The 13,828-nt window shown below is 38.5% G+C and overlaps 1 pseudogene; it reads right to left on the reverse strand.

The window, feature by feature from the left end:
* Positions 1–328: 328 nt before the first annotated feature.
* On the reverse strand, positions 329–1,657 carry LOC102986650 (tubulin alpha-1C chain-like; annotated as a pseudogene).
* Between the last annotated feature and the right edge of the window lie 12,171 nt (positions 1,658–13,828).

Raw genomic sequence — 13,828 nt, forward strand, 5'->3', positions numbered from 1 at the left:
CCACTTTCATTTCTGATTTTTGGCTATTTGTGGCTTCTTTTTCTTAGTCAATTTAAGTAATGGTGTGTAAACTTTGTTGATCATTTTGAAGAACCAATCTCAGTTTCATTGATTTTCTATCTTATTTTTCTACTTGCTACTTTATTTATATCCACTCCAACCTTTATTATTTCTTTCCTTCTTTAAGCCTTGGGTTTAGTTTGTTCTTATTCCTTCTGTTAATGGAAACGTCACTTTTGTTGACAAGTTAGGGCCACAATAGACAGCTTCACAGAACAAAGAAATAAGACAGTCTCAAGAAAATGTAGTGTAATTTTGCAGCAGAAGGTTAATACTTTTCACCCTCAGCACTATCTACTCCAACCTTCTCATAATCCTTCTCAAGTGCAACCATGTCCTCCTAGGCCTCAGAAAACTCTCTTTCCTCCATACCCTCACCAATATACCAGTGAACAAAGATACACTTGGCATACATCAGGTCAAACTTGTTGTCTAGGCAAATCCAGGCCTCAGTAATGGCTATTGTGTTGCTCACAGCTCATGGTACTTTGGCGAGGTTTCCACTAGATACTGCAATGGGATGCTGGTAATTAGGGTCAACACTGAAGCCAGTGGGGCACCATTCCACAAACTGGATGGTGCACTTGGTCTTGATAGTGGCAATGGAAGCATTGGCATCTTTGGAAACCACATCACTACAGTACAACAGGCAGCAAGCCACGTATATGACACAGTGAAGGTTACATTTCACCATCTGGTTGTCTGGCTCAAGCCATGCATTGGTGGTCTATGTTATAGTAAGATGTTTTTGGTAGGCTTTCTCAGCAGAGATGATGGGGGCAAATGTAGTTAGAGTTAAGTACATGTGGAGATAGGGAACCAGGATGGTCTGGAATTCTGTCAGATCAACATTCAGTGCTCCACAAATCTAAGGGAACCAGTGATGGAAGACACAATTGGGCTAATAAGGTCACGTATAGGATGGTTAAGGTTAGTATAGGTTGAGTGCTCAATATCAAGATTCCTACAACGAGTGTCATAGATGACCTCATTGTCTATCATCAAGGCACAATCACAGTGTTCCAGGGTAGTGAGAATGGAATTGTAGGGTTCCACTATAGCTGTGGAAATCTAGGGAGTGGATAAATGGAGAACTCCACCTTGGACATCATGCCATCATCAACAGAGAGACCATTCCATCAGGAGGAAGGTGAACCAAAAACCAGTTATCCCACCAAAGCTGTGGAAAACCAAGAAGCCCTGAAGACTTATGTACTGGTCAGCCACTTTCAAATTTGGTCCAAGACAAGGTCAGTGATCTCTTTGTCAATGGTGTAGTACCCATGGGCATAGTTATTGTTAGAATCTTCTTTGCCCATGATGAGCTGCTCGGGATGCAAGAGCTAGTGGTAGGTGCCAGTGTGAACTTCATAATGGCCATGAGTTCCAGGTCTAGAAACACTACCCTGAGCCCATGTTTGCCAGCATCCATCTCAATGAAGAGAGTGTTGAAAGAGTCATCTCCACCCCTAATGATCTTGTCATGTGGCATCTGGTCATTGGGTTGGACACTATTTTTCAGGAGGTAGAGATCTCAGCAGTCATTGCCAAACTGGACTCCAGTCCAGCCAACTTGGATGGAGATAGATTCACACATGACTGGGATTTGTAGGGCTCTGCAGGGCTGGATGATGCAAGGGGACAGCAACAAGGATCACCCACTGACAGACTACCAAGGAGTCTGGGGGAGAAGTAGTGAGAGGCTGTTTGGCTCCGAAGGAACCAATATACTCCTTCCTGGGCCACGTGTCTGGGAGGGTGGGTGTCAGATCCACCTTGTGCCTCTTTTTGTTGTTGTTTTGCCTTTTTTAGAAAAAAGTCCCAGTTTGTTGTTACTTTAAAAAAACAAATTTCATTTACATAATTGTTCAAGTAGGCCTATATAGAGGTATTTTATTTTAAAATATATATGTATGCAATTCTTCTCCTACAGTAATTCATTTCAAGAGAAATTTCACTATGTATCTTTTACAGAGCCCTAAAATGAGAGAGTTAACCATATTCAAATAAACTCCAAGGTATGGGACTGCTTCAGGCCCGTTCCTCATTAGAAGCCTAAGCATGGGGGCTCCAGAGACCAAGGCGGAAGGTCTTCAAATAGAGCTGAATTGTTCAGTTAAGTGAATTATGGAAAGAAGACGCAGTCGGCTGGCTCTAGCAGGCTCACCCCTAGAGTAGAACAAAGAGAACAGATGGGGGAGTTCTGAGAGCCACTGGAGCTATCTAAATGCAGAGAGATAGAACTGAGTGAGCTGCAGGGATAATACAATTTCAGTTACCTGCAAGGTGGTGAAATAAAGTAGTAACTTCATCTGCCTGACATGGAGGAAGTTTAGAGGTGTCCTTAGGATACTCATAGTGAAATATGTCACCCTTTCACTGTGTCAGCTGTTGGCAACTGGACCATACTTCCTAGTGACAGCCAGTTCAAGTCCTGTTAGTCAGTGCCAGTGCACTAAAGGTAATGAAGCATTTCCTGCAAGCCTGTCTCCCAGGGCTCTCTGAATCCTTTAAAAGATGGTCTCCTTTGTCCGAGTTCTTAAGATGTAAAGTTAGGGTGTTGATTTGATATCTTCCTTATTTTTAATAGTTCAAATTTATAGCTATAAAATTTCCTCTTAGCACTATTTTTTGCTGGAGCTCTGATCTTTCATGTATATACAGTCATCCCTCCTATCCATGTGGGATTGGTTCCAGGATACCCTATGGATACCAAAATCTGTGGATGCTCAAGTCTCTCATACAAAATGGTGTAGTATTTGCACATAACTTACACACATTCTCCCATATATTTTAAATCATCTCTAGATTACTTATAATATCTAATAAAATGTAAATGCTATGTAAATAGTCTGGCATGCTGCCAATTCAAGTTTAATTTTTTACAACTTTCTGAAATTTTAATTTTTAAAATATTTTCTGTATATGGTTATTTGAATCCACAGATGCAAAACCTGCAGATACGAAGGGCTGACTTTATGTTTATAATTGCTATATATTGTTGGAGAGTTGACTCTTGTATCAATATATAAAGTTCTTCTTTGCCCCTTGTATCAATTTTTGACAAAGTACAATTTGTTTGATATTAGTATAATCACTCCAGCTCTCTTTTGGTTAATATTTGCATGGAATCTCATTTTTCCATACTTTCACTTTCAACCTATATGTGTTCTTAGATCTAAATTGGGTTCTGGTAGCCCATAGTGGATCCTGTTTTATATCCATTCTACTTATTTTTACATTTTGATATGGGAATTTAATCCATTTACATTTAAAATAAGTACTGAAAGGGAAGGACTTACTTTTGCCATTTTGTTATTTTCTGTAGCTCTTACAGCATTTCCCCCTCATTTACTCCATCACTGCCTTCTTAATTTTTCAGCCATTTTTTGTAGTGACACCTTTTAATTCCCTTCTCATTTCCTTTTGAGTATACTCTATAGATATTCTTTTTGTGATTACCATGTTAATTTCATATAATATCCTAAAATTATAATAATCTGTTTTAAATTGATACCAACTTAAATTCAATAGCATACAAAGTTCTACTCCTTTATTGCTCATCACCCCCACTTTATTACATATTTATGTATTTTGTACACAGTAGCTAGATTTATAATTATTTCTCTGTACATGTCTTTTAAATCCTGTAGGAAATTTTAAAAATGTAGTTGGCTAACCAATAATCATGCTTTACATACTTGTCTATACATTTACCTTTACTGGGGATATTTATATTTTCAATGGCTATGAGTTACTGTCTTGTGTCCTTTCATTTCAGCTTGAACTATTCTGATTAACATTTCTAGTAGAATAAGTCTAGTGGTAATGTACACCCTCAGCTTGTGTTTTTCTGAGAATGATTTAATTTCTCCCTCATTTTTGAAGTATATTTTTGCCAGATATAGAATTTTTGATGACAGTTTTCATTTTTTCTTTCAGCATTTTAATATATGATCCCAATGCTTCTGGCTTACAAGGTTTCTGCTGAAGAATACTTTAATAATCTTACTAGAGATCCCGTGTACATGATAAGTCTCTTGCTATTTTCAGGATTCTGTCTGGTGTTAGAGTTTGACAGTTTGATAATAATGTGTCTGGTTGTGGGTCTCTTTGGGTGCTTCTTATGTGGAGTTTTTGAAGCAACTTGGATTTGTATGTCTTTTACTAAGATTTTAAAAAAATTTTTGGCCAATTATTTCTGCAAATAATCTCTCTGCACCTTTCCTTTCCTTTTTATTCTCAGGACTTCCATAGTGTATATATCAATCCACTTGATGGTGGCCTATAAGCACTTAGGCTCTGCTTACTTTTCTTCATTTTTTTCTTTCTTTTCCTCAGACTTGAAAATTTCAAATGTCACATCTTTAAGTTAACTTAATCTGTTCCTGCCTGCTCAAGTCAGAAAACACTGACTTTTTGAACACTTCTAATGATTTTTTAAAAATTCAGTTATTTAATTTTTATCTCCACAATTTATGTTTGATTCTTATCATTCCTAACTCTTTGTAAACATTTTAATTTTGTTCATGTATAATTTCTCTATTTATTTTACTTTAGTAATTTGTCTATGTTTTTCTTCAGCTCTTTGAATGTATCTAAGATAGGTGTTTTTAAGTCTTTGTGTAGTATGTCTGATGCCTTTGTTTCCTCGCGGATTCTTTCTGCCACTTTATTTTCTTCCTTTTAATTTACCATATTTTCCTTTGTCTTTGAATGTCTTGTGATGTTTTGTTGAAAACTGGGCATTTGAAAAAACAGCCACCTCTTCCTGTCTTTGCAGACTGGCTCCTTGCCATGAAATGCCTTCATTAAATATCAAGAAATATTATGAGACTTGGGATCAGTCCATGGTGAAGGCTTAAGGTATTCTCAGGTCTTTTATGTTCATGTATCTTGTCTGTCTTTTCTGTGTGTATGTTCTCTTTTTCTTATACATGCCTGCTTTTGAATGTCTTAATTAACTGAAGAGTATGACCTTAGCTATTTCTCAGTGACTTAAGTGTTCTATCATATTCCTCGATATGTAATTTCTTGTCACAGGTGTCTGAAGCTCTGTATCCCCCCTCAACTTTTATGGGCAATCCCTTACTATTTCCAGCAGTTTTTTATAACTTAAGAACTGAGCTGTGCTGCTTTTCCTATCTGAGTCCTGAGTCAGGCAGAAACGAAAACAAAACAGTTCCTCAGGTATTCCCCAGACAGTTAAACATTACAAATAAGATTTGCTCATTACCAAGTGGTTTAAGGGAGGCCATTGGGAATTAGGCCATTGCTTCCTCCTGACCACACTCTATCATGGAAAGGAGGAGTTGGGGCAAGGGTAAATAAATACCCCATGAAATTTCCTACTTCTCTGAATGTGGCTTTTTGTTAATTTGGCATTCACTTGGTTTCCCTAGACCTCTGACTATTTTCCAGAGTGACTATAAACTTATTTATAAGTTTATATGAGTGTGACGTTTTGTCCCAACATACACAGAGATGCTTGGCAAAGATCAGGAGACTTACTGCTCCTAGGAAGTTAAGAAAATTTCTGTCCAAATATTTGTTGACAATTAAGCTAAGAAAAGATTGCAGTGGTCACATATGAGAAAGAATACAGATATTACAGAATTAATTCAGAAAAAAATCACTAAACAGAGAATAACAGCTACAACACAATAACAAATACTCAGAGGGGAGAAAATATGATTCCTGTGAAATACTCTACTTACCAAAAGCAGAATACACATTTTTCTCAAGTTCACATTGAATATTTTCAAAGTTAAATCATACAATACATCTCTAAAAAAAGATATACAAATGGGCCATAAGCAAATGAAAAGATGCTCAGTATCATTAGTCTTTAGGGGGATGCAAATAAAAACCACAATGATATAACACTTTATACCCACTAGGATGGCTATAATAGAAAAGAATGAAAGAAAAAACATCACATGACAGAAGTCAGTCCCAAAAGGCCACATATTTTATGATTTAATTTATATGCAATGCCAACAATAGGCAAATCAATGCAGATTGAAAGTAAATTTGTGGTATCTAGGGCTTGAGCCTGACAGTATTGAAGAATTTGGATATGGGGTTTTTAAAGTCCACAGAATTATATACTTCAAAAGGTTAAATTTTATCATATGTCAATTATATATTGATAAAAGTGTGCAAATGCTTTTCATTCTTCTAATAAATAAAAAAAATCAATAAACCATCTCAGTAAAAGCAGAAAAGATATTTAATGTAACACCGTTAATGATAACACTGTCAGAAAAGAAAGTATAGAAACACTTCTTATCATAACAGATTATTTAACAGAATTTAGTAAACAGTATTCTTAGTAATGAAATGGTGAAATATCCTTTTTAAAATCAGTTAAAAGACATGATATCTACTATACTACAGTTATTCAACATAGCCCTAAAAGTCCTAGTCAGTGTGGTAAGACTAGGAAAATACACTAAATGTCAAAGGATTTGAAAATAAAATAAATAATTAAAAAATGTATCAGTATGAAAGACTAGAAGATGAATATTAATATACAAGATTTAGTTGCACGAACTAGCAAGAGCTATAAAATCTAATTTTAAATTATGAATCATTTAAAAAATGTAACAAAAGTTTTGCTATGACTGATTCATACACACACAAACACAAACACACATATCTGTACATGTAATTAATAATTTTTTGGAAGACACTAATACTACCTAAATAAATAAAGGCAAATGCCATTTTCATTGAAAGGAAGATTCAATACTATAGATACTGAATCTCCCCAACTTGATTTGAAGTGTCAATGCAATTTCAATTAAAATGACTGTCCAAAAGGAGTGATATCAGAAAGATGGCACAGTACAGGGTCCCCAGTCCTGTTTCCCTCCCAGAACCACTGAATTAGCAACTATCCACAGATAAGAATGTCTTTGAGAGAGTAGACCACAAAAAAAAAAAGAAAGAAAACAAGAAAAAGTGCATTGGAAAGAATAAGAGGAATGGTTTCAGTTTATTCACATGCCAGTCTCCTAGGTTGTCTCAGTACCCTGCTGAGTGCAGTCCCCTTGGCCTGTGATTTTTCCAGTGGAGGAAAAAGACACTCAGGTGAATATTCAAATTCTCCACTGTTCCAGGGTGCTGCCTGAGAGGCCTCTTTCTGTCTTCCCTCAAAAAGAATATGGGGGGAATTGGTATGGTTAGACCGCCTGGAGATAAGGAACAAAGTAAAAGGGAGATCTCAGTCACTGATGCACAGATCCTGACATTAGGCCCATCACTCCATGCCTCCAGGAGCTGCCACTCCTGATTGAGACCTTAGCAATGACCTTACCCAACTGAGGAGCTGTCCCAAACAACCCACCTGGCTGCAGACCTCCTTCAATTAGTCCCACAAAACTGGGGAGTCCAATCAGCATCCCGTCCTCACCAAGGAGCCCAACTAATGGACCCATCTGACCAGAGAGCTTACTCAGGAGCCCCACCTGACCAGGGATCTCAGTCAGTAGGCTTACCTAACCAAGGAAAAGAGCCAGGAGTCCCGTCCAACTCCAGAGATCAGCCAAAAGCACCACCTAACACGAGGCAAGAGACAGGCCCTTCCCAAGCAGGGAACCTCATCAGTGGCCCCACTGACTAGTGAGTCTAGCCAGTAGCCCTGTCTGACCAGAAAGCTTAGTCAACAGTCCTGCTCAACAAGTTAACCTTGCTAGCAGTCCCAACCAGCAGCAGAGCCTATGACCCTACTGGATCATGAAGCCCAGCCAGTTGGCCCTACCCAGCTGTAGAGACCTCCAGCTGCCCCAACTGACTGCAGATATCCTCCATGCAGACCTACCAGAATGCAGAGCACAGCCAGCCAGAACTGACTGACAGAAGACCACTGGTATTGGGTTCTACCAACATGCAGATGCTACCAGCTGGCTTGCGCAGAACCACAGGTCGGGCTGACTGGTGAAGTTATTTCTTTACTGAAGACAATCTCTAGAGAATGGAAGAGGTGATATCTTCCTCAAATGTACAGGCAAATGATACAAGGTTACGAAAATAATGAAGAACTGGGGAAACATGACAACATGAAAAGAAACTAATAAAGTTCCAGAAATTGACTTTAAAGAAATAGAGATCTAAGAACTGGGTGACAAAAATTAATAATAATTGTCTTAATGAAGCTCAATAAGCTACAAGAGAACAAAGATTGACAGCTAAACAAAATCAGTAAACAATACATTAACAAAATAAGAAGTTCAACAAAGAAATAGAAAGCATTACAAGAAAAAAAAAACCCAGAAATACTGGAGCTTAAGAATGTAAGTAGAGGAGGAGCTTCAAGACGGCAGAAGAGTAAGACGTGGAGATCACCTTCCTCCTCACAAATACATTAGAAATACCCCTACATGAGGAACAACTCCTAAAGAACACCTACTGAACGCTGGCAGAAGACCTCAGACTTCCCAACAGGCAAGAAACTCCACACATACCTGGGTAGCGCAAAAGAAAAAAGAAAAAAACAGAGACAAAAGAATAGGGATGAGACCAGCACCAGTGGGAGGGAGTTGTGAAGGAGGAAAGGTTTCCACACAATAGGAAGCCACTTCACGGGTAGAGACTGCGGGTGGTGGAGGGGGAAACTTCGGAGCCACAAAGGAGAGCGCAGCAACAGGGTTGCAGAGGACAAAGCAGAGAGATTCCCACACAGAGGGTCAGCACTGCCCAGCACTCACCATCCTGAGATGCTTGTCTGCTCACCTGCTGGGACGGGTTGGGGCTGGGGGCTGAGGTTCGGGCTTCGGAGGTCAGATCCCGGGAGAGGACTGGGGTTGGCTGCGTGAACACAGCCTGAAGGGGGTTAGTGAGCCACAGCTAGCCAGTAGGGAGTCCGGGAAAAAGTCAGGGGCTGCCGAAGAGGCAAGAGACTTTTCTTCCCTCTTTGTTTCCTGGCACGTGAGGAGAAGGGGATTAAGAGCACAGCTTAAAGGAGCTCCAGAGATGGGCGCAAACCACGGCTATCAGCACGGAACTCAGAGACGGGCATGAGATGCTAAGGCTGCTGCCGCAGCCATGAAGAAACCTGTGTGCAAGCACAGATCACTATGCACACCTCCCCTCCTGGGAAGCTGTGCAGCCCGCCACTGCCAGGGTACCGTGATCCAGGGACAACTTCCCCAGGAGAACACATGGTGCACCTCAGGCTGGTGCAACGTCACGCCAGCCTCTGCCACCACAGGCTCACCCAGAACTTGATAACAGACACTTCCCCTGGCCTGAGTGAGCCAGAGCCCACAAACCAGCTGCTCCTTTAACCCCATCCTCTCTGAGCGAAGAACAGACGTCATCAGGCAACATACATGCAGAGGTGGGACCAAATCCAAAGCTTAACCCCAGGAGCTCTCCTAACAAACAAGAGAAAGGGAAATCTCTCCCAGCAGCCTCAGGAGCAGCAGATTAAATCTCCACAATCGACTTGATGTACCCTGCATCTGTGGAATACCTGAATAGACAACATATCATCTCAAAATGAGGAGGTGGATTTTGGGAGCAATGATATAAATTTTTTTTCTGCCTTTTTCTCTATTTGTGAGTGTGTATGTATATACTTCTGTGTGTGATTTTCTCTGTAGAGTTTTGCTTTTACCATTTGACCTAGGGTTCTGTTTGTCCATTCTTTTTTATTCTTATTCTTTTTTTTAATAGTTTTTAGCACTTGTTATCATTGGTAGACGTGTTTTCTTGTTTGGTTGCTCTCTTTCTTTCTTTCTTTCTTTTTATTACTTTAAATTTTTTTTAAAAAATAATTATTGCTTATTTTATATTTTAATAATTTTTAAATTAAATTAAATTTTATTTTACCTTCTTCTTTGTTTCTTTATTTCATTTTCTCCCTTTTATTCTAAGCTGTGTGGATGACAAGCTCTTGATGCTCCAGCCAGGCGCCAGGGCTGGGCCGCTGAAGTGGGAGAGCCAAGTTCAGGATATTGGACCACCAGAGACCTCCCAGCTCCACGTAATATCAAATGGGGAAATTCTCCCAGGGATTTCCATCTCAACGCCAAGACCCAGGTCCACTCAGACCAAAAAGATCCAGTGCTGGACACCCTATGCCAAACAACTAGCAAGACAGGAACACAACCCCACCAATTGGCAGAGAGGCTGCCTAAAATCATAATAAGGCTACAGACAACCCAAAACACACCACCAGACGTGGAGCTGCCTACGAGAAAGACAAGATCCAGCCTCCTCCACCAGAACACAGGCACTAGTCCCCTCCAGCAGGGAGCCTACACAACCCACTGAACAAACTTAGCCATGGGGGGCAGACACCAAAAACAATGGGAACTATGAAACAGCAGTGTGGAAAAAGTAGAGACTAAACACACTAAGTTAGGCAAAATGAGAAGACAGAGACCCCTCCAGCAGGGAGCCTACACAACCCACTGAACAAACTTAGCCATGGGGGGCAGACACCAAAAACAATGGGAACTATGAAACAGCAGTGTGGAAAAAGTAGAGACTAAACACACTAAGTTAGGCAAAATGAGAAGACAGAGAAACAGACAGCAGATGAAGGAGCAAGGTAAAAACCCACCGGACGTAACAAATGAAGAGGAAATAAGCAATCTACCTGAAAAAGAATTCAGAATAATGATAGTAAAGATGATCCAAAATTTGGAAATAGAATGGAGAAAATACAAGAAACCTTTAACGAGGGCCTAGAAGAACTAAACAGCAAACAAACAGCAATGAACAACACAATAAATGAAATTAAAAACTCTCTAGCAGGGATCAATAGCAGAATAACTGAGGCAGAAGAGATAAGTGACCTGGAAGATAAAATAGTGGAAATAAAAACTGCAGAGCAGAATAAAGAAAAAAAAATGAAAAGAATTCAGGACTGTCTCAGAGACCTCTGGGACAACATTAAATGCACCAACATTTCAATTATAGGGGTCCCAGAAGAAGAAGAGAAAATGAAAGTGACTGAGAAATTATTTAAAGAGATTATCATTGAAAAATTCCTTAATATGGGAAAGGAAATAGTTAATCAAGTCAAGGAAGCACAGAGAGTCCCATACAGTATAAATCCAAGGAGAAACACGCCAAGACACATATTAATCAAACTATCAAAAATTAAATACAAAGAAAACATAAAAAGCAGCAAGGAAAAACAACAAATAACACACAAGGGAATCCCCATAAGGTTAACAGCTGATCTTTCAGCAGAAACTCTGCAAGCCTGAAGGGAGTGGCAGGACATATTTAAAGTGATGAAGGAGAAAAACCTACAATCAAGATTACTCTACCCAGCAAGGATCTCATTCAGATTTGATGGAGAAATTAAAACCTTTACAAATAAGCAAAAGCTGAGAGAGTTCAGCACCACCAAACCAGCATTACAACAAATGCTAAAGGAACTTCTCTAGGCAAGAAACACAAGAGAAGGGAAAGAACTAAAATAACAAATGCAAAACAATTAAGAAAATGGGAATATGAACATACATATTGATAATTACCTTAAATGTAAATGGATTAAATGCTCCCACCAAAAGACACAGACTGGCTGAATGGAGACAAAAACAAGACCCATATATATGCTGTCTACAAGAGACCCACTTCAGACCTAGGGACACATACAGACTGAAAGTGAGGGGATGGAAAAAGATATTACATGCAAATGGAAATCAGAAGAAAGCTGGAGTAGCAATTCTCATATCAGACAAAATAGACTTTAAAGTAAAAACTATAACAAGAGACAAAGAAGGACACTATATAATGATCAAGGGATCGATCCATGAAGAAGATATAACAATTGTAAATATTTATGCACCCAACATAGGAGCACCTCAATACATAAGGCAAATACTAACAGCCATAAAAGGGGAAATCGACAGTAACACAATCATAGTAGGGGACTTTAACACCCCACTTTCACCAATGGACAGATCATCCAAAATGAAAATAAATAAGGAAACACAAGCTTTAAATGATACATTACACAAGATGGACTTAATTGATATTTATAGGACATTCCATCCAAAAACAACAGAATACACATTCTTCTCAAGTGCTCATGGAACATTCTCCAGGATCAGAATACACTTTCTTCTTAAGTGCACCTGAAACATTCTCCAGAATAGATCATATCTTGGGTCACAAAGCAAGCCTTGGTAAATTTAAGAAAATTGATCTTATCAAGTATCATTTCCAACCTCAGTGCTATGAGACTAGATATCAATTATAGGAAAAAAAATCTGTAAAAAATACCAAAACATGGAGGCTAAACAATACACTACTTAATACCAAAGAGATCACTGAATAAATCAAAGAGGAAATCAAAAAATACGTAGAAAAAAATGACAATTAAAACACGATGACCCAAAACCGATGGGATGCAGCAAAAGCAGTTCTATGAGGGAATTTAATGGTAGTACAATCCTATCTCAAGAAACAAGAAACATCAGAAATGAACAACCTAACCTTAAACCTAAAGCAATTAGGGAAAGAAGAACAAAAATAACCCAAAAATAGCAGAAGGAAAGAAATCATAAAATGAGATCAGAAATAAATGAAAAAGAAATGAAGGAAACGATAGCAAAGATCAACAATACTAAAAGCTGGTTCTTTGAGAAGATAAACAAAATTGATAAACCATTAGCCAGACTCATCAAGAAAAAAAGGGAGAAGACTCAAATCAATAGAAGTAGAAATGAAAACGGAGAAGTAACAACTGACACTGCAGAAATACAAAGGACAATGAGAGATTACTACAAGCAACTATATGTAAAAAAATGCACAGCTTGGAAAAATTCTTAGAAATGCACAATCTTCTGAGACTGAACAAGGAAGAAATAGAAAATATAAACAGACCAATCACAAGCACTGAAATTGAAACTGTGATTAAAATTCTTCCAAAAAACAAAAGCCCAGGAACAGATGGCTTCAAAGGTGAATTCTATCAAACATTTAGTGACGAGTAAGCATCTATCATACTCAAACTCTTCCAATATATAGCAGAGTAATGAACACTCCCAAACTCATTCTGAGACCACCATCACCCTGATACCAAAACCAGACAAAGATGTCACAAAGAAAGAAAACTACAGACCAATATCATTCATGAACATAGATGCAAAAATACCCAGCAAAATACTAGCAAACAGAATGCAACAGCACATTAAAAGCATCATACACTATGATCAAGTGGGGTTTATCCCAGGAATGCAAGGATTCTTCAATATACGTAAATTAATCAATGTGATACACCATAATAACAAATTGAAGGAGGAAAACCATATGATCATCTCAATAGATGCAGAGAAAGCTTTTGACAAAATTCAATACCGATTTATGATAAAAACCCTGCAGAAAGTAGACATAGAGGGAACTTTCCTCAACATAATAAAGGCAATATATGACAAACCCACAGCCAACATCGTCCTCAATCGTGAAAAAATGAAAACATTTACACTAAGATCAAGAACCAGCCAATGTTGCCCTCTCTCACCACTATAATTCAACATTGTTTTGGAAGTTTTAGCCATAGCAATCAGAGAAGAAAAAGAAATAAAAGGAAATCAAATCGGAAAAGTAGAAGTAAAGCTGTCACTATTTGCAGAAGACATGATACTATACCTAGATAATCCTAAAGATGCTACCAGAAAACTACTAGAGATAATCAATGAAATTGGTAAAGTAGCAGGATACAAAATTAATGCACAGAAATCTCTGGCATTCCTATAGTAATGATGAAAAATATGAAAGTGAAATTAAGAAAACACTCCCA

The sequence above is a fragment of the Physeter macrocephalus genome, chromosome 21, assembly GCF_002837175.3.
Source record: "Physeter macrocephalus isolate SW-GA chromosome 21, ASM283717v5, whole genome shotgun sequence".
Taxonomy (NCBI): Eukaryota; Metazoa; Chordata; class Mammalia; order Artiodactyla; family Physeteridae; genus Physeter; species Physeter macrocephalus.